Source organism: Zalophus californianus, chromosome 5, assembly GCF_009762305.2.
Source record: "Zalophus californianus isolate mZalCal1 chromosome 5, mZalCal1.pri.v2, whole genome shotgun sequence".
Classification (NCBI taxonomy): Eukaryota; Metazoa; Chordata; class Mammalia; order Carnivora; family Otariidae; genus Zalophus; species Zalophus californianus.
The window spans coordinates 130972803-130997090 of NC_045599.1; positions in this window are offsets into that span (position 1 = coordinate 130972803).

Sequence of the window (24288 nt, forward strand, 5' to 3'; positions counted from 1 at the left end):
TCATTCTCAGGTTAATGGAAATAGAATTTGAGAATCACAGAGTCTCTAAAGAGCTATCAATTTTGACTTGAAGTGTTTTGGGCATCTAAGCTCTTTATAGTCCTTTAGTGGCATCCTTTGTTGAAAATCCTCTATTTTACATATATTAATTAAAGAGTTTCTCAGCCACAGTTTCTCTGCCCAATTTATCATTTACCAATAAATCTTTCTTCTACACAGTTCCTTAATTTTCTTAAAAGTAAAATGTAATAATGCCATTACTACACTTAGTTGATTTATTGTATAAAAACATTGTTTTTCCTCAATCTGTAAGATGCCAGATGAAAGATACACAGATCTCTGAAGGTTTAGAACTTAGGAATTAACTAAGATTGAGAGAACCAACACCTGTCTTTACAGGAAAAAAGCCAAATAAAAAATGATACTAATAGGAAATACATACATAGTACTAACAATGACCCAGAGGCTGTTCTAAGCATCCTATGTATATCAACTCATTTCATCCTCACAATATTTGTATTAGATAGGTACTATATCCCACCTTACAGATAAGGAAATGAGACAAACAGATAATTTGGACAATTTGCATATCTATATCCTTTTTGAATATTAATGCTTGATAAGAATTTGTACTGTTTTCATAAATGGCATGAAATTTATGAAAGACATGAAAAAAGGGAGAGTATATAGATAGAAAATCTAGGTTTGCTTCAAAACCATTACAGTATATAGATAGCAAAATGCTCTATCCAAGCATAAGAGTCACTTGGTTAGAACTCTAAAGTCATCTCTAGAGTTAGGAAGAAATATTGAAAGTATACCTTTCCATAGAAGAACAAATGTACAAGAGCAGATTTTGTAAAAAGTAATATAAATAGAACATTTATCCTGAAATGTAAATTTATGATATGGGTCAATTTCTATTATTTCTCCCCTCTTCTTCCCCCAAATGTATATAACTGCAAAGACTAGAATCCAAAAATAATGGATGTGGGTCATAATATCTCTTAATTCTATCCCTCAAGTGCTGTATATTACATATGTGTAATAAAAGTCATGGGAATTTTTTTTTTCTCAGATTTTTGACTAAGCTCCTAAAGTTGAGGGCAATAGGAGCTCTTGACAGAAAGCAACAAAGAAATAGATGGTGTCATCCTCCACACCTTGTTATAAAATACACTAACTCCTTGCTATTTCTTTTACCACAATTATCCATGTAATCAGAAGAGACTGGACAGTCTATATACTAAGAAGACTGGAATTCACTTGAAGGGTAATCACTGGAGTGAGTATGAGTAATGAAAATGAGATTTTTCTTATACTTGAAAATTAAGACACAGGGGGGAAGATTTAATCCAAAATGGCTGAAAAAATGAAGCGAAATGTAAAGACACTTCTATTTTAACACTATTGAGTTCATACTTTTAAAGAATATATTAGATATATAGTATGGAGCAGTTTAGGAATGACAGATGATGGTACATGTGAAAGCCCAGTTCTCTGCCCTGTTCCTCAAGGTATATTTAAAGTTTCTATTTCAGTTTGTTTGAGAATTGGATCCAAAACTTTATATGATATAATGCCACTACTTTTTTGATTTATACATTTTATAAAAGAGTATTGATCCCTACTATTAAAGATGGAAATTTAACTCACTTGTATTGGCATCTCTTCATTGCTGACCCCTAATATGTCTGAAAATTATAATATTTTCATTCTTGTATTTAGTAGAAATATTTCTTAACATCAGTGTTCCTTTCTATCTAAGTTACCTTTGCACTATTAATTACATTTTAGTTCTATAAAGATTGTAATGAAAAATAGCAGCCTGCTCCAGAACAAACTCACTTTCCATTGCCTACAGGCTGTGACTTTCAATGTTTCTGGCTGAATATTTTAGTTTTTTGTTTTTTTTTCTCCTATCTCAAAATTACATGCTTATGTTGATATTCATTTTTTGGTATGTTTTAGTCATTATCCACTTGTATTCATTTGTGAAAAATGAGTTTAGTCTCTCTTCCTTATTTCTGTCATACCCTCTGATTTTTCATCCTTTGATTCTCCCTGAAAGATACAATGCAGATTTTTAGATCATTATTCAGTATTTGTATTATTATGACTACATGAATATGTCCAGCAGTACTTCCTTTTTTTAATAGTTTCCAGTGAGTGCCTATTATATGCTGGACAAACTTCTAATCATTTGAGATTCATTGGTCAATGAAAATAAAATGCCTCCTTTTAAGGAGTTTACATTAAAGAAGAATATAAACTATAAACATAATAACCAAGTAAATTAAAAAAGAATATTAGAAGCTGATAAGTACCGTGGCCAGAGTAAAAAGTGGATCAGGAAAAAGAATATCTGGAGTTGCTTAGAGGAAAGGTAGAATACATTTTAAATATGACACCAGGCACTGTTATATCTATGTGCAGGGGACATTTGAGCAAAGATGTGAATAAAATAAAGGGATTGGCCATGCAAATATGTTGGTGAAAGCATTCTATGTGGAGAAAATGGTGAGCATAAAGTCCCTTTGGTTGGAACGTGTTTTGATTGGATCGGGAAGATTTAGCAAGGTGGTTGGCTTAGCTGGAATGAGAAGCCTGTTAGTAGGGGATGTTGTGAGGGAGGACATAAATGGCTAAATCATTTTAAGACCTTTTGTCCTATGAGTGGAATGAGAAACCATTGCAGGATTGTGAGCAGAGAAATTATCAACCTTAAAAAATTTTAATCTGGCTGCTCTATTGAAAATGGGATGTTAGGCTCCTGGTGAAGGAATAGGAAGAATTGTGGTAAGATCACAGAAAAGAAGAAATGGTAGAAAAGACCCAGAGATAGCAGTTGGAATGATAAGTACTCAGATCTGGATGTGTTTTATTTTTTTTTTTTTAAAGATTTTACTTATTTGAGATAGAGCGAGCGAGCAAGAGAGCACAAGCAGGGGGAGTGGGAGAGGGAGAAGCAGGCTTCCCTCCAAGCAGGGAGCCTGATGTGGGACTCAATCCCAGGACCCAGGGATCAAGACCTGAGCCAAAGGCAGACGCTTAACTGACTGAGCCACTCAGGTGCCCCTGGATGTATTTTAAGTGTAAGAAAAAAGGATTTTCCAAGGGATTGGATGTGAAAAATATAAAGGATGGTTCAAGCATGAAATAATGGTTTTTGTGCTGAACACTTAGACAGAGTTGCCATCAAATGAGATAGGGACGGCCTCAGCAGGAACAGATTGAGTTGAGAAATGAAATTAGGAGTTCATTTTTACATATATTGATTTGAGATACTAAATAGACAACTTTGCAAGCCAAAATTGTGACAAAGGCCTTTTGGGGTTAATGTAGAACATGAAATCAGCCATAATGCCTGGCTTCCTAAAATGTAACACAGAGGCCTCTGGGGGTGATGGAAGGTTTCGGAGAAGGGCGTAGGCCTTTAGAATGCTGAGGCCTGCGTGACCACTCTGCCCTAGGAATGCTGCGGGGAGTTGCCTTCCACAAAGCTTTCTTAGCCCAAACAGCCACCCTGTGTGTGATCTAAGAGATGTATACACTGTCCCTTAGGCTATGTTTAGCAGAACTCTCAGAACACACAGATTAGCATATTGTATCTTTCCCGTAAACAGATCCTCCTAGTTTCAGTAAGACCCCTTGTCACACATCATGTGCTTGAGAAACAGCGATAAGGATTTGTGATTATCCTGAAGGACCAATAAAGGCAGGAGCAAAGAAAAGCAGAGGGCCTTCATCTCTGAGCTTGACCCCCTTGCCTTCTCCTCTCTTTCACAGCAAAGTTTGGAGTAATCTTTCATCCTCGGTACAGGGATTGCTGGCCATTCCCCGAAAAGGCCAGTACTGTAAATGTAATTCTGGAAGTTAGCATATAGATTAAACCCATATAAGCTGAAGAGAACACCAGGGGAAATGAAAACAGAAAGAAAAAAGATAGGAGTCTTAAGCCCTGGAACACTTCAACAGAAACAAAACAAAACAAAACAAAACAAAGCAGAGTAAAGCAAAACAAAACAAAATCAGAGATGGAAGAACCAGAGAAAGAGACTAAGAATGAGTTTCCAGAGAGTAAGAGATAATTAAGGATAGAGGGCTGCTCTAGAGGTAGAAGGGGAAAGTGTATGGAGGAAGAGGGTGATAAACTCTATCAAATTGTACTGCTGGTTTTCTGAAATGCTAAGTTGATATGATGGCTGAGTTATGGGTCTATACTGATTCATTTGTTGGCATTCTCTGTGCTTTATCAATTGTCCTTTCTTTGGCTCTGGGAACTCCTCCCCTCCACATTCTCTTTTATCTCTTTCTAGAACTTTTTATTTCTGTGTATACTTTGTAGATGGGTTGTCTGATTTTCTTTTGTTTCTGTCACCTTCTAATAATTTCCATTTCATTTGTTTTTGTTCTACTCTATTAGATTTTTAATTCTATTATATTTATTGTCTGTTGAATTTTTTTGTCTTCTAAATGTTGCTTTTTATAGCATCCACTTGTTAATTAATGCTGTATCTTCTTTAAATGCTCAGAAGATATCCATTTTAAAGTTACCTTCCCAGTTTCTGTCTTTTTTTTTTTTTTTAATCTTTGTTGTTTGTTATAATCTCAATCAATTACAATAGGGGTTTTTTTAGTTTTTTAAATAAAACTTCTAGTGATTCCTGGTCATTTTCTTATCTTTAAAAGCAGGGAAATTAAAATATTGTTTGAAAATGCTGCATATATAGATGGGGCTTCTTTTTTGTGGTCTTTATTGAGGTACCATCTGGCTGAACCATGTCACTGAGGAATTTTAAATGTTAGAATTTTTAGTCATTTCTTTTGAGTTAAGATTTTCCAGTTGGGAAGAATATATGCCTTGCTAAGTGCATTGAAAAATTCTAGAATTCTAGCAGGGAAGGAAACTGGTGGGTCTCAACATTCATAATGCGTAAACTTTCCCTCAAACGATACCTGTTATCTGCAGTCCATAGTCCTTTATTACCCTCTTCAGAGAATAATAGTCTTCTGTGATAGAGAAGTATAATTGTCTCCAGGCTGCATGGAATGGAGCAGGTGAAGGGGGGCTATAACTTCCACTCAGATAAATCAATCTTCCTGTTATCACATCAAGTTCACTCACACTTCCAGGTTTATTTATTACAGCCAATTTCAAAAACTTATGGGGGTTCAATCTCACAAATACAATTGCTCCTTTGTTTTTCACAGCTGGCTTAATACTCTGCTTTTTAGGTTTACTAACTCAGACATTATTTATGCATTTTCCAAAACATTGTTGATTTTTTTCCTCCCCTATTTCCTTTTTTAATTTAGTACTTAAAACTTACTCTCTTGTTTTAGGAGGATTTCGTTTTTGTGGAGGTTAATGAGTTCTCAGTCGGCCTTGATACTCTTGGGTGTCTCTTGTAACATTTATAACTTTAATATATTATATATGATGATATTCTTGTATTTTCTTCATTTTTGCCTCAACTTCCATGTTATTGAAGTTAGCAACATTCTTAACTTTATACTAACATTTTTTTAAATAAACTTTTTACTTTGGAATGATTTTAAGTTTACAGAGAAGTTCAGTCAGTAGAGCATGTGACACTTGATCTTGGGGTTGTGAGTTCAAGTCCCATGCTGGTTGTAGAGCTTACTTAAAAAACAAAAACAAATACACTAAAAATTTATGTCTTATACTAAAAGTACAATACTGTTAACACTTTCCTAAATATGTGCATACTTTGGAGATATTGCGGGTTTGGTTCCAGACTATCACAATAAAAACAATATTACAATAAAACTAGTCAAATAAAATTTTGTTTCCCAACACATATGAAATTTGTGTTTACACTATACTGTAGTCTGTGAAGTGTACTATGTCTAAAAGATATATACTTTGGTTAACAAAATACTTTATTGCTAAAAAATGTCAATCGTCTGAGCTTTCAGATTCATAATAATAATCTTTTGACTGGTGGAGGACTTGCCTCAGAGTTAATAGCCATTAACTGATCAGATTGGTAGTTGCTGAACGTTAGGATGGCTGTGGCAATTTCTTAAAGTAAGCTAGAAATGAAATTTCTTACACCAATTGACTCTCCTTTCACATACGATTTCTCTGTGGCATGTGACACTGTTTGATAGCATTTTACCCACAATAGAAACTCTTTCAAAATTGGAATCAATCCTATCAAACCCTGCCACTGCTTTATCAACTACATTTATATAATATTCTAAATTCTTTGTTGTCATTTCAACAATCCTCACAGCATTTTCATCAGGAGTAGTTTCCATTCCAAGAAACCACTTTCCTTGCTTGTCCATAAGAAGCAACTCCTCATCTATGAAAGTAGTGTCATGAAATTGCAACAATTCAAATATAATAGTGAACATTTTGGAAATATTGTGATAATTACTAAAACGTGACACAGAGACGCAAAGTGAGCAAAGTCTGTTAAAAAAAAGTGCCAATAGACTGTCTCAACACAAGTTTGCCACAAACCTTCAATTTGAAAGCAAAAAATGCAATGTCTGCAAAGTGCTATAAAGCCAGGTGCAATAAAATGAGGTATGCCTGTATAAATTTCCTCAAAATATTAGAAAACTGTAAACATGATTTATTAGACTTATAATAACTTTATAGTGTCCTTTTGTTTTCTTTCTTTCCATAGGAGTATTTTAAATTATCTTCAGATACTTGAATGTTTTTGGCATCAACATCATTTGGACTCTCCTTACATTCAACTAATTCTTTAAATTACAGCTCAGTCCCTTCATATACATTTTGTTTGGTTGGTTGTTTTTGTTATTTATGGAGGTTCTATTTTCCCTATTCTCTGCTAATGGAAATATGACCATTATGTTTTGAAAACATCATGTTTACAACAGTTTCAATCATTAAACCTATTGCATAGAATCCTTTTTATTTCTGGAGATATCCACCTGTGGATGTGTCATGTGAAATCATAGCTCCCACCCCACCCCCCTTACTCTTCTTATAATTAAGTATGCACTTCTTGAAACATAATTCATTAGTTTCTTCATATTATGATATTCTACATACACTTTTATTTATTTTTGAAATTTCAAACCATTTTTTTTCTAACCCAGGTCTTTCTTCTCTGATTATTAATGAATTTTTGTGATCATAAGTATTCTAAAGTAATAGAAAGCAGTCGAGTTTATTAAATTTTACTAACAGTAAAACATGACTTTTAGCTCCTTCAAAAGGCTGAAGTGACAGGGATTAGACAGTAGCTGTTTTCCAGAAATAATCCCATGATATGACATTTATGGGGACAGCTGGTATAGTCTAGCTCCTTATGTCAGGAATAATTTAGTATTTATGTGGCACTTCACATTTTCAAAATGCTCTTCAATCATTAATAAAATATTTCCCTTGACATTCTTGTCAGAGAGGTCAGAATAACTACCAGTAACAAAAACCCCTTAATAACAAAATGGTGAAAAAGTTACCATAATCCTCTTTGTTTCTTGGTGTTAATTTTCAAGCATGTAAAATCTGAGCATTTATGACTACACTGCATTAAATTCCATGAATTTATAATACGAACGTGTTACTATAAAAGATATTCTAAAAAGCTTAAGAAGCTATGCCTTGCCTTTGAAAAGCAGGCTGAATTCAAGGAAGTCTACTAAAAAAACATATAATAAATACTCTCTGGACTAAAGGCTATTCTATTAATTTAGAGAGAAGAGAATTCTAGAATTGTAGCATTAGCAATGTCTTGCCCAGAATTGAATAATGAATGTAAGAGAGATTGATTAAAAGTTAAAGTCACATGTGAGAAAGATTATTGTCTCTCAAGTACACTTAATGGAAACATTAATCAACATTTTTCAAATAGATAATTAAAAATAGTAAGCAATATACCCAGATGTTTTTGAACTAAGATACATCTGGCAAACATTATATTCTTGTGCTCGGTTACCACAAAATAAAATTGTTACACGTTCACAAATGATTTTGTGGGGTATGTGTGTTAGTGTCCTTGTAAGGTTTTTTTCTTTTTTTCTTTTTTTATACTGTCCTCATAAAAAGACTTTGGAAGTATATCCTTTATTTGTACTCTGAAGCTATCTGGGCCTGTATTTTGTTTTGCTTTGTTTTTATTTAAGGGAGGGTAATCAGCATTTATTTCTAAAGAGAAATAAAAATATTCAGGAATATTTTTTTCTTCCTTGGTACTTTTTTGTATAAATCTGTTTCATGTTCATTTCATGTTTTCATGTCAATTGTCTTGTCAAAAAGTGATACTACTGACATATTTCTAATACATGTATTTTTGATAGTTAAATCCACTTTTTGATTCCTTATATTGTGTTTTCTAATTTGTGATCAGTCTTTATTAAAGTGTTAACTTGTTAATTCTTTCAAATAACTAAATTTTGCCTTTTAAATATTTTTCTGTTTTAAGTATTTTTTATGTCAGATATAAAATATTTTAGGCTTTGTTGACCTATACAGTCTTTATTGCAACTACTCAAATCTATCATGGTGAAGGCAACCATTCAATACATACATGAATAAACATGGCTATGTTCCAATAAAGCTTTCTTTTAACAAAAATTTCATTATTGCTACAATCAAGTAAATATTTGATAATAGGAGTATCAGTGTTTGGGCAATAAGTCATTCTTTGAAGCATCTCTGGGCAACATGTCACATTATCTCCCTCAATTTTAGAAGGAAAACCTGGAAGGATTTGGCTTAAAGGAGGACTACAAAGTTTCTGGCATAATGAGAATCAGATCATATAAGTGTCTTAAAAATTTCCTCAAATAAGGAAATTTGCTTCTCATTTTTGATTAGAGTAAAAACAAGCTGCTGACCATGATCTACAAAACTCTACATAATGTAATTTCTTTTGACCTTGAGACAATCTGCCTCACTGCCCACTTTCTTGTCACACTACATGTTCTTTCTGTCTTGATACATCCAGTCCATTCTTTTGTTAGGGCCTTGGCTGCTTTTATCCTTCTGACTGGATAGTTCTTCATAGCTCCACTTATCTGGCTTGGGGCAGTGTAGTGTAAAGCCTTGGGACATCCCTCTGCTACCAGACCATTCATATATTTCATGATTTGACACCCTGAAATGGTCATTGGCAAAATTTTACTCCTCTTTTTTCCCCACTGGTAATAATCATGAGGTGAAAAGAATAATAATGGTCAGGAAACAAGTGCAGATAATAAATACTTATGAAGTGCCTGGGTGGCTCAATTCAGTTGAGCATCTGACACTTGATTTTGGTTCAGGTCATGATCTCAGGGTCCTGAGATTGAGCCCCATGTGGGGCTCCACGCTGGCTGTGAAATCTGCTTGGGAGTCTTTCTCTCTCCCTCTGCCCCTCCCTCCTGCTCTCTCATGTTCTCTCTCTCTCACCAAAAAAAAACAAAAACAAAAACAAAACTTACTTTCATTACCAAACTTCTTTATCTATAAGCATGTAAGAGAATAAATTAGAAATTAAATAATAATGATTTCGGTGTAAGAAGGAAAATAAGAAATGGAGTAACAGTTTTTTAAATTACAATATATAGTTCCTGCAAAAAAAGAGGAAAATAAAATATAAAAACATCAGCGTGCTCATGGACACCAGCATCATGACCAACTGCTTGTGGACTCTAACACTAAACCTGCTTGTTCACAGACCATGCTAACTAGACTACCCAGAATCTCTGGCTTGGGCTGGCTGGTGAAGGGATTTCTCTGTCAGAGCCAGTCTACCAAGACTGGTATTGGTGACTGATCTTTCAAATGTGAAGACATCAATTCCATTACACAAAGATCAAGAAGTACCAGGGAAACACGATGTCACCAAAGGAGCAAAATAAATCAAACATCAGAGGAGCTTTACTTATTGAACTACCTTCCTAGGAAAAAAAAACAAAAACAAAAACAAATCAGTACAATTGTTTTAAGGAAGCACAGTGAACCACAAGAGAAAACAGATGACTAAATGAAATCAGGAAAATACTACCTAAACAAAATGAAAATTTCAACAAAGAGAAATCATGAAACAAACAAACAAGACCAAGCAGAAATTTCTGGAGCTGAAGAATACAATGACTGATATGTAAAATTCAATAGAAAATTTCAACAGCAGACTCCATCAAGTAGGAAAAAAGTCAGTAAATTCTTAACAGGTCCTTTGAAATTATCCAGTTAGATAAATAAAAAGAAAAAGATAAAAGGAAATGAAGAAATTCTGTGAGACTTATAGATCATGATTAAGTGAACCAATGTGTGTATCAGATGAGTACCAGAAGGAGAAGAAAAAGAGAAAGGGTAGAAGGCTAATTTAAAGAAATGCTGGTTGAAATTTTCCCATATCAAAGAGGAAGATGGAAAACCAGATTCTTGAAGTGCAAAGCACAACAAATTAAGGGAATTAATCCCTTAATTCCCTTGTATATATACATTTATAAGAAGTGTTAAAAGAGAATTCTTCATATTGAAACAGAATAATGCTAAACAGCCACAAGAAAGCCTATGAAAGGTAAAAATCTTTAGTCAGATTCATAATACTCTTAATAATGTAAGAGTAGTGAGTATATTACTTTTATTTCTAATATATATAAAAGTTAAAAGATAGAATTATTAAGAATACCTATAACTGGGGTGCCTGGGTGGCTCAGTTGGTTAAGTGTTTGACTCTTGGTTTCAGCTCAGGTCATGATCTCAGGGTTGTGAGATCAAGCTCCTCCTCAGGCTCTGCACTGAACATGGAGCCTTCTTAAGATTCTCTCTCCCTGAACACCTGGGTGGCTCAGTCAGTTAAGCATCTGCCTTCTGCATCAGACTGAAAAGCCTCTGCACAACAAAGGAAACCATCAACCAAATGAAAAGGCTACCTACTGAATGGGAGAAAAAAATTTCAAATCTTATATCTGATAGGAATTAATATCCAAAATATACACAGAACTCACACAAATTAATAAGAAACAAAGCCAATCTGATTAAAAACTGGTAAGAAGAATAAAGAGATTTTTTTCCCAAGAAGAAATACAGGTGCCAACACATATGAAAAAATATCAGTATTGGAAAAATGCAAATCAAAACCACAAAGAGATAGTACCTCAACACCAGTCAGGATGACAATTTCACAAAGACAAATAACAAGTGTTAGAGAGGATATGGAGTAAGGGGAAACCTCGTGTATTACTGGGAATGTAAATCAGTGCAGCCACTATGGAAAACAGTGAAAGTTCCTCAAAAATTAAAAATGGACCTATCATACGATCTAGGCATTCCACCTCTGGGTATTTATCATCCAAAGAAAATGAAAACACTAATTCAAAAAGACATGCGCATGTTTATATTCCTTGCAACATTATTTATAATTTTCAAGACATGGAAACAGCCTGTGTCCATCAGCGGACCTTTGTTTCATTACCTTGGTAACATTATTATGCTACCAGGGAGAGGGACAGCTCAAATCTAGGCTCTGTCATTTTCAACAATATCATTGTGGGAAAGACATTATTAATTCTCCACAAATGATAAAATTTGTTCTCAAATGATTAGTGTGAGGAATCCATATATACATATATTTATGAGTATTTATAAATATGAATATTTGTATACCCACATATGAATATTTAGACACATATATGTATTATATATAAAAACATAATCTGGATTATTTGACCAAACTATATAATTCCACTTAATCATTCCCATAATGATATCCTGCTTTAATTTAGTTTTCATTTATCCCTACATGAATTGTATTGTTGTATTATGTCTATATCATTATGATAGATTAATCATTTTAGGGCATATATAATTATTTCTCCTACGCTTTATGGCATATTCACTGGAATGCAATCTTAGCAGTCCTTAGCTGTCTTGTTTTTTTTTTTTTACTGTCTAGGATAATTCTTGAATTAATAATTAATCATTTTTTCTGGAATTAAAAGTATATATAGAGAGAATGATACAATCATATAAACACCTGGGCCAATAGCTGTGCCATTTGTTGCTCTGGGAAATACTGGAAGCAGTTTTGGTTGTAGAGAAGAATAAGAGTTTCTTTTGGACATGGTTTAAGGATCACTAAGGACAGAAGCAAGAAGATATCAGAGATGGAGGGATGAAACTAGGCATGAGTGCTGGTACACTATTTAAAGAGAAACAAGTTATAGGAAATAAGACCTCAATCCTGTGGCAAGTTGATCAGAGTTTTAGTCAGAAAAAAATCCCATTTGGCTTAGCAACATGAAGATATTAACAAGTGCAATGATGATAGATTTGTAAGGATGGAAGCCTTACAAGGGTAAAAGAGTAATTGATAGATTAAGAAGTAGAAGCTGTTTGAAGAAAAACATTTTCAGAATAGACAAAAAGAACAAATCAATAGGGTCATGGCTGGAAGGGGAAGTTTTATAATGATGTTTATAAAAGAGCTATCCAGTTAATAAGGTAGGAATTGTTCACAGGTCTGTTGAACATTGGGAAAAGTCCAAATGCCGTAAGTGTAAAATGCACACCAGGTTTTGAAGATTTTGAAAGGAAGAATATGAATTGTTTCCTGGGCATATTTTATGTTGAGTGCATATCAAGGTGACAATATGTTTAATATGTTGAGTTAAATAAAATATATTATGAAAATTAGTTTAACATATTTTTTACTCTTTAATGTGATTACATGTATGGTTTGCATTATGTTTCTATTGCACAGGGCTGATATAAAATATATTTAAATGCCTCACTCGAGGGAGAGATAGGAAAGGAAGAAGAAAATAATTTCTCTGAAATTTTTAAGACAAAGAGAAGATGAAATTGTAAATAAGGTTGATTGGGTTCAATCTTTTAGAGAAAGCAGAAGATGCATATAGATGCAAAAAAATCTTCTTGAATTACTGGAAGAAAGTGTGAAAATTTAGGTATGCTTTCTGTATGTGGTATATGTGCCACTGTTTCAGCGGATTACTTTTCTGTTGTGTGGATCTAAGTTGGCAAGCTACGGTGGACAGATGCTAGGATGGTCATGGATATCTCATGATATCCATCCCCTTGTGTTCATAGCTTTTATAATCACTTCCTTTATGTGTGGGTTGGATCTGTTACTTGCTTCTAGCTAATATGAGAAAGGTGAAGAGATATTGCAAATGTAATTAAATTCCTCAGTCTGTTCTATTAGAGTTAATCAAAATGGAGATTATTTTGTGTTGGGCTGACTTAAATAGGTGAAAGCTCTTAACAGAGGGACTGAGAACTCCTTGAGGTGAAATATTGCCCTTTCAGGTTTGATGACGCAAGCAGTCATGCCAAGGAAGCCCACCCACCAAAAACTGCAGGTGGCCTCTAGGAACTTTTAGCAGCCTCTAAGACGTGAAGAGGGGCCTCCAGCCTAGGACCCACAGAAAGCTAGTGCCTGCAGTTATAGAGTCATGAGAAAATGACTCCTACCAACAATCTGAACAATCTTTGAAGCTGATTCTTCCCTAGTTGAGCCTCCAAAATGAGAAGGTTGTCTGGCTGACAGGCTGATTATAACTTTCTGAAACCCTGAGCAGAGTAGCCAGTGAAGTCATGTTCAGATACCTGACTCAAGAACTGTGAGATAATAGGGCACCTGGGTGGCTCAGTCGGTTAAGTGACTGCCTTCAGCTCAGGTCATGATCCTGGAGTCCTAGGATCGAGTCCCGCATCAGGCTTCCTGCTCAGCGGGGAGTCTGCTTCTCCCTCTGACCCTCTTCCCTCTCGTGCTCTCTATCTCTCATTCTCTCTCTCTAATAAATAAATATAATTTTAAAAAAAAGAACTGTGAGATAATAAATGCAAGTTGTTTCAAATTGCCAAGTTTGTGTTTATCAGTAATGCAGCAACAGAAAAATAACACATAGGGTTTTCCCCTTAAACAATCTGCATGGTGCACATCAGAGTTCTGGATATCTAAAAAGCTGAGTTCTAGTCTGAGATAGGGCATTTAAAACTATTTTATTTTATTTTATTTTTTTAAAGATTTTATTTATTTATTCATGAGAGACAGAGAGAGAGAGAAGCAGAGGGAGAAGCAGGCTCCCCGCTGAGCAGGGAGCCCGATGTGGGACTCGATCCCAGGACCCTGGGACCATGACCTGAGCCGAAGGCAGACGCCCAACCATCTGAGCCACCCAGGCGCCCTTAAAACTATTTTAAACTTCTCACTTCACTGTTGTAAATAAGCTTACTCTTGTGCAAAAAAAAAAAAAAAAAAAAAAAAAAAGGGCCTAAATTAAATCTTGGATTATTTCCAGCTCCAACATTCTATTATTTGATTATGAAATATCCAGAGAAGGATTCTCCATAATCATTTTCTACAACTTTCAGAGCCACATTAAAACTTGGGACCACTTTTTTTTTTTTTTTTTTGCAAATTTATACCATCCACAGACATTGGCAACAGACATATGTACAAAAAGTGTGCCTTAAAGAACAATAAATAAAATGATAAAAGTATCATAAAATCCATTAGTTATTTTGAATTTGGAAGTTTGCCAAAATGGCTTTTGAAGATCTTCCCAGAAAGAAACAAATATTGATATTTTATATTAATCTTATATTTTTAATGTGTTTAAAAACTTTTGAGTTTTCTTTAAATGGAATGTAGATAATAGGCATACAACACAAGATTTTATCTACATTTGACACAAGATACAACTATTTTGTGGTCTTCTAAAATGACCCAGAAAAACCTGCATCACATGGTACAGAAATCTGCTTCTGAGTCCTAGAAGTTGAGTCTGAACATGAGGCGGGACGCTACTTTCTTCCCTTCTTATATTTGTGTCAAATAATAGAACAGCTTAAATATTAATAGCAAAATTAATAGGAGGGTCCCTAGGTAAAATGTGTATAACACTTCATAAAAATGGCAGATTTTGAAAATGGATTATAGTAAATAATAAACTCATGATGGCAGGTATCTGGTAGGGTGGTGTAGAGCCTTACATTTATTCCTGTCAGAGTTAATATTTCCATTAATGATCTAGAAAAATAAGTAAAGCAGCCCACTAACCATATTTTCACATGAAATTACATTGAAAGAATGTGTGGAGAGAAAAGAAAAACAGTGTAAAACAATAGACTGTGACAAGATCAAAGCCATCCACTCTAGTTGATGACAGTATAAAACTTCAATCTACAAGTCCTTCATACAAATCAAAGGAGAACTGAATGCCAGTGGGGTCAGTGATTATTTCATTATGCAGAACTGAAAAAAGGAAAGGCTTATGAGAAAGAAATATTAGAATGTGTCAAAATATGATTCATTATTGCACAAAAAGATAACAACACAAACATACTCAGGAAAAAAAAATAGAAAACGCATGAGTATTTTTTTTTAACTTGAGAATTAACTGTGAAATTTGAACAATTTGCAAAATTTAAATGGCCTACAGTATGAATCTGTTTGAGTGGGAAAAGGAACCATAAGGCTTCACTCAGTCACAATATCACTCCTTATTCATGTTATATATAAACTAAAATAATAGCCTCATTTTTATATTATGGATAAAGAATGTTTTCTGAATGTACAGCACATTTAACCCAAGGGGTTCTTCTCTAAATAAGGACTTTCTTGGGTTTGTTTTTACATTAAAAGCATATACTGCACTTTTTTTTTCCTTAGGGAGGAATTTTTAATACATAGCTTCCTTTATCCTTTATAGGTATTTATAAAATGAAACTACACAACAGCTTCTGCCCTCTTCCCACAACATTCTTCCATCCCAATTTATATTCTTCCATGGAGCAGTAAATTTAGGTACATAGATACACTTAGTATGTGAAGAATTGAACAAAGAGAGTGAAATACAGTTGAGTCTTCAAGAATTAGTGAGAGATGTCTGGAATAAGCCAAGCTCTACATTTTTCCAGCTATGCTTCCCAGAGTAAGTTACAAAATTTCTCTGAATGTTGGTTTCCACAACGGGAAAATGGAAACACTGACACGTAATTCATTGTGTAGTGAAACTCAAATAAGATAACCTTGACTAAAAAACATATTTAATGTACATGAATTTGTAGTAAAACATGAGAGCCAAAGAAGCAGTTATTGAATTTTTCCCTTAAAATATTTTTAAAGCTAAAATCTTGAAGATTAAAGGAAAATTAAAGTTATAAAGATAAGAACAAAACCGCCAATGATGTCACATTCTTTCTGTTTGACTTAGCATACAACCACACAATCCAAACTTTCCTGTTTTGTGATAATTATAAAAGAACTTCTTTGTTGGAATTCAAAACAAAATTTGAAGCAAGCAAATTTGAAGTAGCACTGTTAGGTAATAATTAAAGCTTCTCATTATAGATATAAGAAAAGATAGGGGGGAAAGTAGATAAGTATTTTAGTTCTTTTCTTCTACCCTTTAGGAATTAAGTCACTTTAAGGTGAAGTAATAAAAGCTGTCTAAACTGATTTATACAGTGATGAAACCAGACAAATTCTGTGATATTCATGAATTTGAATCTTTTCCAGAGAATCCATTAATCTTATATATCTCTCATGGTTTTTACAATAGTACCTCTTGGTTAGTATCTATTGACTGGTGTACTTGCTGACTAATTAAAACATTGATGTTACCAAGACAATCTCAGGGTGGGTTAAAGCTGCACTAATTTAGTAACTGTATGTTATTGGATAATTATTTTATATTTCTAAATGGTATTTGCTCATTCACAAAATGAAGATAATAATTTTCAGTTCTAGATAAACCCTAAGCCAATTAAGGGATGGGGTCTGATGATGGGCAATGCAAAAAAAAAAAAAAGAAAATCTTATTGTAGCCTTCCCTTTTTAACTACATAGACTAAGTAAATGTATAAAACCTAACCTTGCAAAACAATGACATTTATTAGGAAGCAGTAGACAATGGGAGTACTAAGCCACAGTCTCAGCATTGGACTAGATGGCCTACTGGTTTTGTGATAGCATGACATCCAACTTTGCTCTTTAACCTCTGAAAAAATAGGCATTAGAAACAAGTAGCTCCAAGGTAGCCAAACCATAGTTCAAACAAAACCATCAAACTTACCACCAGACACATAACTCATAAGGGAATAGCCACAGTAAAAGATCATTTTCAAGAGAAAGTTGGGCATTAGACGATATTGGGAAATTATATGTATTTTTTTTCTTCCTGCTGTGTTTCTTTCCTTGATAGAATATGATGTTTTGATTATCTATTAAATAATTAGGTATATTTCTAAGACTTGAACAACAAAAACCCAAAAAATCTCATTTGAAAATGAGAGTAAAATAAACATTTTTGTTAACATGTAAAGATATGCGTATTAGTAATAATATAAAAAGTATAAATAATAAGAAACATTTTTTAGATAAAATAGTACAACTTGGGCACTGGCATTTTGATTTTCCCAAGGTGACCCACTTGGATCAAACTTAATTAAGAACTGTACCCTCATAAAACAGATATCACCTTGATTATTATGCATGGAATGTCAATAATCATAGTCCCATTTGATATTTGTAAGATAATAATAATCAAAACATTTATTCTAAAGCTATAAAGAAGCATAAACCTGGAGGGCATTGTAAGATCATTCTGTCTACCTTCTTTTGTACATGATCACAATTAATATCTTAAATAACTAAAACTTGACTTTATTTGAAAAAAAATACAGCATATATTTTTACATTTTTAAAGCAATGTCAAAACAATACAACAGAAAAAAATGTGAGCACTAAAAATATTTTTATGGTATATATGTTATAATTTGACTCATTTTTATGATTATTCTATAAAAGATGTTTCAATAATCTTTCAAAATTCATCTCCATTTTTAACACCCAAATCCTACATATGAGAGAACTACTAGCCATCATATATTAGAATTAAATAAATTTTTCCTTAACTAGAGCTTCTTTTCTAAATTTACTTCAGCCAAAACTTTAGGATTAGAATTGCTAACATATTTTTTACACATGGAATGGAATACTTAAAATTTTAATTTTGGTCTTAGTTATTAGGTCATAGTGAATTGAACCTTAATGAAAAGGCATTCTACACTGTGTAAATTTGGGGTCAATTTAGAACTTAAAACCATTATGGTGTCTTTATTAGAAAAAATGCAATTTAGGGGCACCACAGTTTATTCTTTTTCATGCCCTTCCTTACATAGTGAACTCCAAATTTTATATTAAAATAGTACTCTTTTTATATGATTGGAAAAATTAAATGTCCAGATATTAGATTAAAATAATTCACTTAGAGCAAATCAGATATCTAAAGTATCATTAAAAAAAATGAAAAAAGCAATGAAATACTGACAAAATCATTATGTCTAGAAAGACAATAAAATAAAATATCTTCATTGTAATGGAATCTTATACATACAGCTTTTTTATAAAAAGGCTTGGTTTCAGTTAAGATTATTACAGAGTTTTACATAGGGTCATATGTCTATTAAATTTTTACCTCATATTCCAGATTTAGCCAAAATTTCTAATATTAATATTGTAGAGGGTAAATTTAATTTTACATTTAATGTTAAAAAATCAGAAAATAAAAATCACAAAGTTCTCAAAACAATATACAGAATATAAACTTTAAAAGATATTCTTAACAGTGAATTAAATCTGTTTTTTGGAAATTTTGGTTTTGTGGAATTAAATGTTACATTGCTTTAGCCATTTTAGTAATTAGTGTATTTAAATTATTTTCTCTATCTGAAAGTACTTGTTTTGACATTCTAACGGGTATCTTGTGTTTTTATTTGCATTTCCCTCAAAAGTAATGATATTAATAATCTTTTCATGTGTTTTCACTATTAAAGCTTATGATAATAGACTTGTAAAACATATGTAATGGATTTACTTTTTACTTTGGGGCAGAGAATATTTAACTTTATAAAATCACCTTCAACAAAGTATAACTTATATACAGTAATTCGTTTAGTTTTGAGATATGTGAAATTTATCTCACAATCACATACAGAAGATTACTTTCATTTTGTAGACAATCACTGCTGCCCTCCATGCTTGCAACAACTACTGATCAGCTCTTTCTGACAGATTTGTATTTTCTAGAATTTTATATAAATTAATTATACAACATGTATTAGTTTATGCCTACCTTATTTTGCTAACAATTCATTAGAACTGTCAAATATAAGGAATTCAGTTTTATTGTTTAGTATTATTCCATTGTACAGATGTACATTTTGTTCATCTATTTATGTTTTGAGGTGCATTTCAGTTGTTTTAATTTTGAATGTTGCAGCCAAAGCTGCTATAGAAATGTGTAAGTCTTTGTAAGGACATATTTTGTCCACTCATTTGTTTATATACTTAAGAGTGCAATGGTTGGGTCACAAGGTAACTAAGTTTTATTTTTTTCAAAAACTGCCAAACAATTCTTCAAAGTGGTTAGACTAAAATTCTTCAAATTGTTTGGACACTTTTACATTTCTCTCAGGACTGTATGAGAGTTCTAATTCTTCCACATACTTGTAAATAGTTGGCATTGTTTGTCTTGCTATTATAAAAGCCATGTCTTAGTATTTCATGGTAGTTTTAGATTATATTACCCAAGAGTAATGATGTTGAATACCCATTCATGTGTTTTTTGTTCATTTGTTTATCTTCTCTTGTGAATTGTCTCTTCAAATCTTTTCTCATTTAAAAAAGTAAGTATGTTTTAAAATATTGAGTTGAATATATATATTTTATATGGGTCAAAAGTTTTATATCTAGAAACTTTCTTACCCAGAAACTTAAGGCAGAAAGCATATATAAGTTTTTATAGGTGGAATAATTTCTTTAAGATAGAATCTAACAAAAGAGATTATTAATTAAGTCAATATGCAATACCAGTATTTTTAAAACAAAATGAGGAATTGTTTAGAAGTTGACAAGTTGCTAATAAAATTCTTAAAAATAAGCTATCAATAATAATTAAAAACACAAAGTAATAGGTAGTATTTTAATTTTTTAAATTCGAGTATAGTTGACACAAAATGTTACATCAGTTTCAGGTGTACAATATGGTGACTCAAAAAGTTTGCACATTAATCTATGCTTACCACATGTGTAGCTACAATCTGTCACCTTACAATGCTGTTATAATACCATTGACTGTATTCTTTATGTTGTACCTTTTATTCTTGTAACTTATTCATTCCATAACTTGAAGCCTGTATCTCCTACTCCCCTTTACCTATTTTGCTTGTTCTTCCAACCCCCCTCTTCTGGCAACCATCAATCTGTTCTCTGTATTTATAGGTCTGATTCTACCTTTGTTTGTTTATTCATTTTTTTTTTTTTAGATTCCACATAAGAGTGAAACAATATGGTATTTATCTTTCTCTGTCTGACTTATTTCACTTAGCATTATAACCTCTAAGTCCCATCTATGTTGTCACTAATGGCAAGAGCTCATTCTTTTTTATGGCTACAGAATATTCCTGTGTGTGATGTGTATGTGTGTGTATACCCCACATCTTCCTTGTCTATCTATGGACACTTAGGTTGCTTTCATATCTTAGCTGTCATAAATAATGCCTCACTAAACATAAGGGTGCACATATCTTTTGAGATTTGGTTTTCATTTTCTTTGTGTAAAATATGCAGTAGTGGAATTTTTAGATTATATGGTATTTCTATTTTTAATTTTTCGAGGAAACTTCATACCATTTTCCACCAATTTACATTCACACCAACAGTGTATGAGGGTCCTCTTTCTCCACATTCTTGCCAACAGTTATTTCTTGTCTTTTTTATTTTAGCCATCCAGACAGGTGTAAGGTGATATCTTATTGTGGCTAGATTTGCATTACTCTGATGATGAGTGATGTTGAACACCTTTTCATGTGTCTGTTGGCCACCTGTATGTCTTTGAAAAAAAATGTCTATTCAGGTTCTGTGCCCATTTTTTAATTGGATTGCTCATTTTTTCAGTGTTGAGTCTATATTATAGTTTTTTGTATATTTTGGATATTAAGTCCTTATCAGATATGTCATTTGCAAAAATCTTCTGCCATTCAGTAGGTTGCTTTTTTTTTTTTTTTTTGATGGTTTTCTTTACTGTGTAAAGGATTTTTATTTTGGTGTAGTCCCAGTAGTTTAATTTTGCTTTTGTTTCCCTTGCTGTAGGAGACATATCTAGAAAAAATGTAGCTAATGCCAGAAAAACTGCAGCCTGTGTTTTTTTTTTTTTTTTTAATCTAGAATTTTTATGGTTTCATGTCTCACATTTAGGTCTTTACTGCATTTCTAGTTCACTTTTGTGTTTGACATAGGAAAGTGGTCTACTTCATTCTTTTACATTAGCTGTACAGTTTACTCAGCACCATCGATTCACAGAGATTGTCTTTTTCCCATTGTATATTCTTGCCTCCTTTGTCATAGATGAATTGACTATATAAATGTGGGTTGATCTCTGGGCCCTCTACTCTGTTCTGTTGATCTGTGTCTATTTTTGTGCCAGTACCATACTGTTTTGATTACTGCAACTTTGTAGTATATCTTAAAGTCTGGAATTGTGATGCCTCTAGCTTTGTTCTTCCTTCTCAAGATTGTTTTGGCTATTCAGGGTCTTTTGTGGCTCCATACTTATTTCAGTATTATTTGTTCTGTAAAAAACACTATGGTATTTTGATAAGGATTTCATTGAATCTGTATATTGCTTTGGGTGGTATGGACATTTTAACAATATTGGTTCTCCAAATACACGAGCATGAAATATTTGTTTATGTTATCTTCAATTTCTTTCATCAGTATTTAATACTTTTCAAAGTAGAGGTCTTTCACTTCTTTGGTTAAATTTATTCCTAGGTATTTTGTTCTTTTTGGTGCAATTGTAAATGGAGTTGTTTTCTTAATTTCTTTTCCTGATGCTACATTAATAGATAGAGGTATTACCAATTTCTGGGTATTAATTTTATATCCTGCAACTTTACTAAATTCATTTATTATTTCTAGTAGGTTTTTGGTTGAGTCTTTAGGATATTCTATGTATAGTATCATGTCACCTACAAATAGTGACAGTTCAACTTCTTTTTCCAAAATAAATGTCTCATTTCTTTTTCTTGTCTGGTTGCTATGGCTAAGACTTCCAGTACTATGTTGGATAAAAATTGTGAGAGTGGACATCTTTATCTTTTTCCTGATCTTAGGGGAAAAGCTCTGTTTTTCACTGTTGAGTGTGAGTTAGCTGTGAATTTTTCATATATGGCCCTTAATATGTTGAAACATGTTTTCTCTAAACCCACTTTGTTGAGAATTTTTATCATTAACAGATGTTGAATTTTGTGAAATGATTTTTCTGCATATATTGAGATAATCACATAATTTTAATCCTTTGTTGTGTTAATGTGATGTGTCATGTTAATGGATTTGTGAATATTGAACCATCCTTGGATCCCTGGAATAAATTGATTTGATCGTGGTGAGTGATGCTTCTAACATATTGCTGAATATGATTTGCTAATATTTTGTGGAGGATTTTTGCATCTAATTTCATCACAGATATTGACCTGTAGTTTTTGGTGTGTTTTGGTGTGTTTTGATATGAGGGTAATACTGGTCCTTTCTCTCTCTCTCTCTCTCTTTTTTTTTTTTGGGCAGAGTTTGGGGACAAAATGGTAGAATCCACCTGTGAATCCATCTGGTACTGAACTTTTATTTTTTGGTAGTTTTTGTTTACTGATTCAATTTTGTTACTAGTAATGGGTCTTTTCAGATTTTCTATTTCTCCCTGATTCAGTTTCAGAAGAGTATATGCTTCTAGGAATTGTCCATTTCTTCTAGTTGCTCAATTTGTAGACAGAATTTTTTTGTAGAATTTTCTTATACTCCTTTGTATTTTTGTGGTGTGAATTGTTACTTCTTTTTCATTTCTGAATTTGAGTTTTTTTCTTTTTTTAATGAACCTAGTGAAGGGTTTATTGATTTTGTTTATCTTTTTAAAGAAACAGCTCTTGCTTTCATTGACTTTTTCTTTTTCTTTTATTTAATTTTTATCTCTACAGCATCTATTTCTGCTCTGATCTTTATTATTTCCTTTCCTCTACTCACCTTGGGCTTTGTTTCTTCTTTTCCTAATTCTGTTAAGTGTAAGGTTAGGTTGTTTATTTCAACTTCTTGTTTCTTGAGGTAATGTATCGCTATATGTTGCTTTCTTAGAACTCGTTTGCTGTGTCCCAAAGATTTTGAACCATTATATTTTCTTTTGTCTAGATGCATTTTTTAAAAATTTCTCCTTTGATTGCTTCACTGACCCATTGGTTGTTTAGTAACATGTTAGTTAGCCTCCATTAGGTTGTATTATTTTTCCTTTTTTTTTTTTTTTACTTATGATTTATTTCCAGTTTCATACCGTTGTGGTCAGAAAAGATGCATAGTAGCATTTCAATCTTTCAAAATTTATTGAGTCTTGTTTTGTGGCCTAATATCTGATCTATTCCAGAAAATGTTCCATGTGCACTTGAAAAGAATGTTTATTCTGTTGGTTTTGGATGGAATGTTCTGTATACTTGTTTTGTTCTTCTGGTCCATTGTACCATTTAAAGACACTTTTCCTTGACTTTCTGCCTGGATGATCTATCCATTGATGTAAGTGGGAGGTTAAAGCCTCTAGTATCAACTTCTCTCTTTATGTGTGTTAAGTTTTGCTTTATGTATTTAAGTGCTCCAGTGTCGGGTGTTAGATATTTACAATTATTGTATCCTCTTGTTGAATGGATCCCTTTATCATGATGTAATGCTTGTTACAGTCTTTTCTAAAATCTATTTTATCTGATATAAGTATTGCTATACTGGCTTTTCTTTTTTCACTTCCATTTGCATGGTAAATGTTTTATGTTTTTACTTTTAGTCTGCATGTGTCTTTATGTCTGAAGTGAGTCTCCTATAGGCAGCATAGAGATAGGTCAATATATATATATATATTATATATATATATATATATTATTTTTTTTTTTTTTTACCCATTCTGTCACCAATAGGTGGGATTTTTAAAGCTAGAATGGTAAAACTGTTGCATAATGCAGTGATACTCATGGAAAGGAATATGCAGTTAAAAAACAGATGTACTCTGCAGATGGTATGTGTGATATACAACATATTGCATATTATAAATCAGTAGGGAAAAACAGAACTTTTGATAAACCATTATGGGGTAATTGGTTTCCATATGGCAAACAAATATAGTTAAATATCCATCTTACATTAAATATATTTTTTCTTTAAATACTTGAATATGAACAGCAAAATAATTTAGACAGAATATGTTAAGAATTTTTTAAACTGATCAAAATATGAT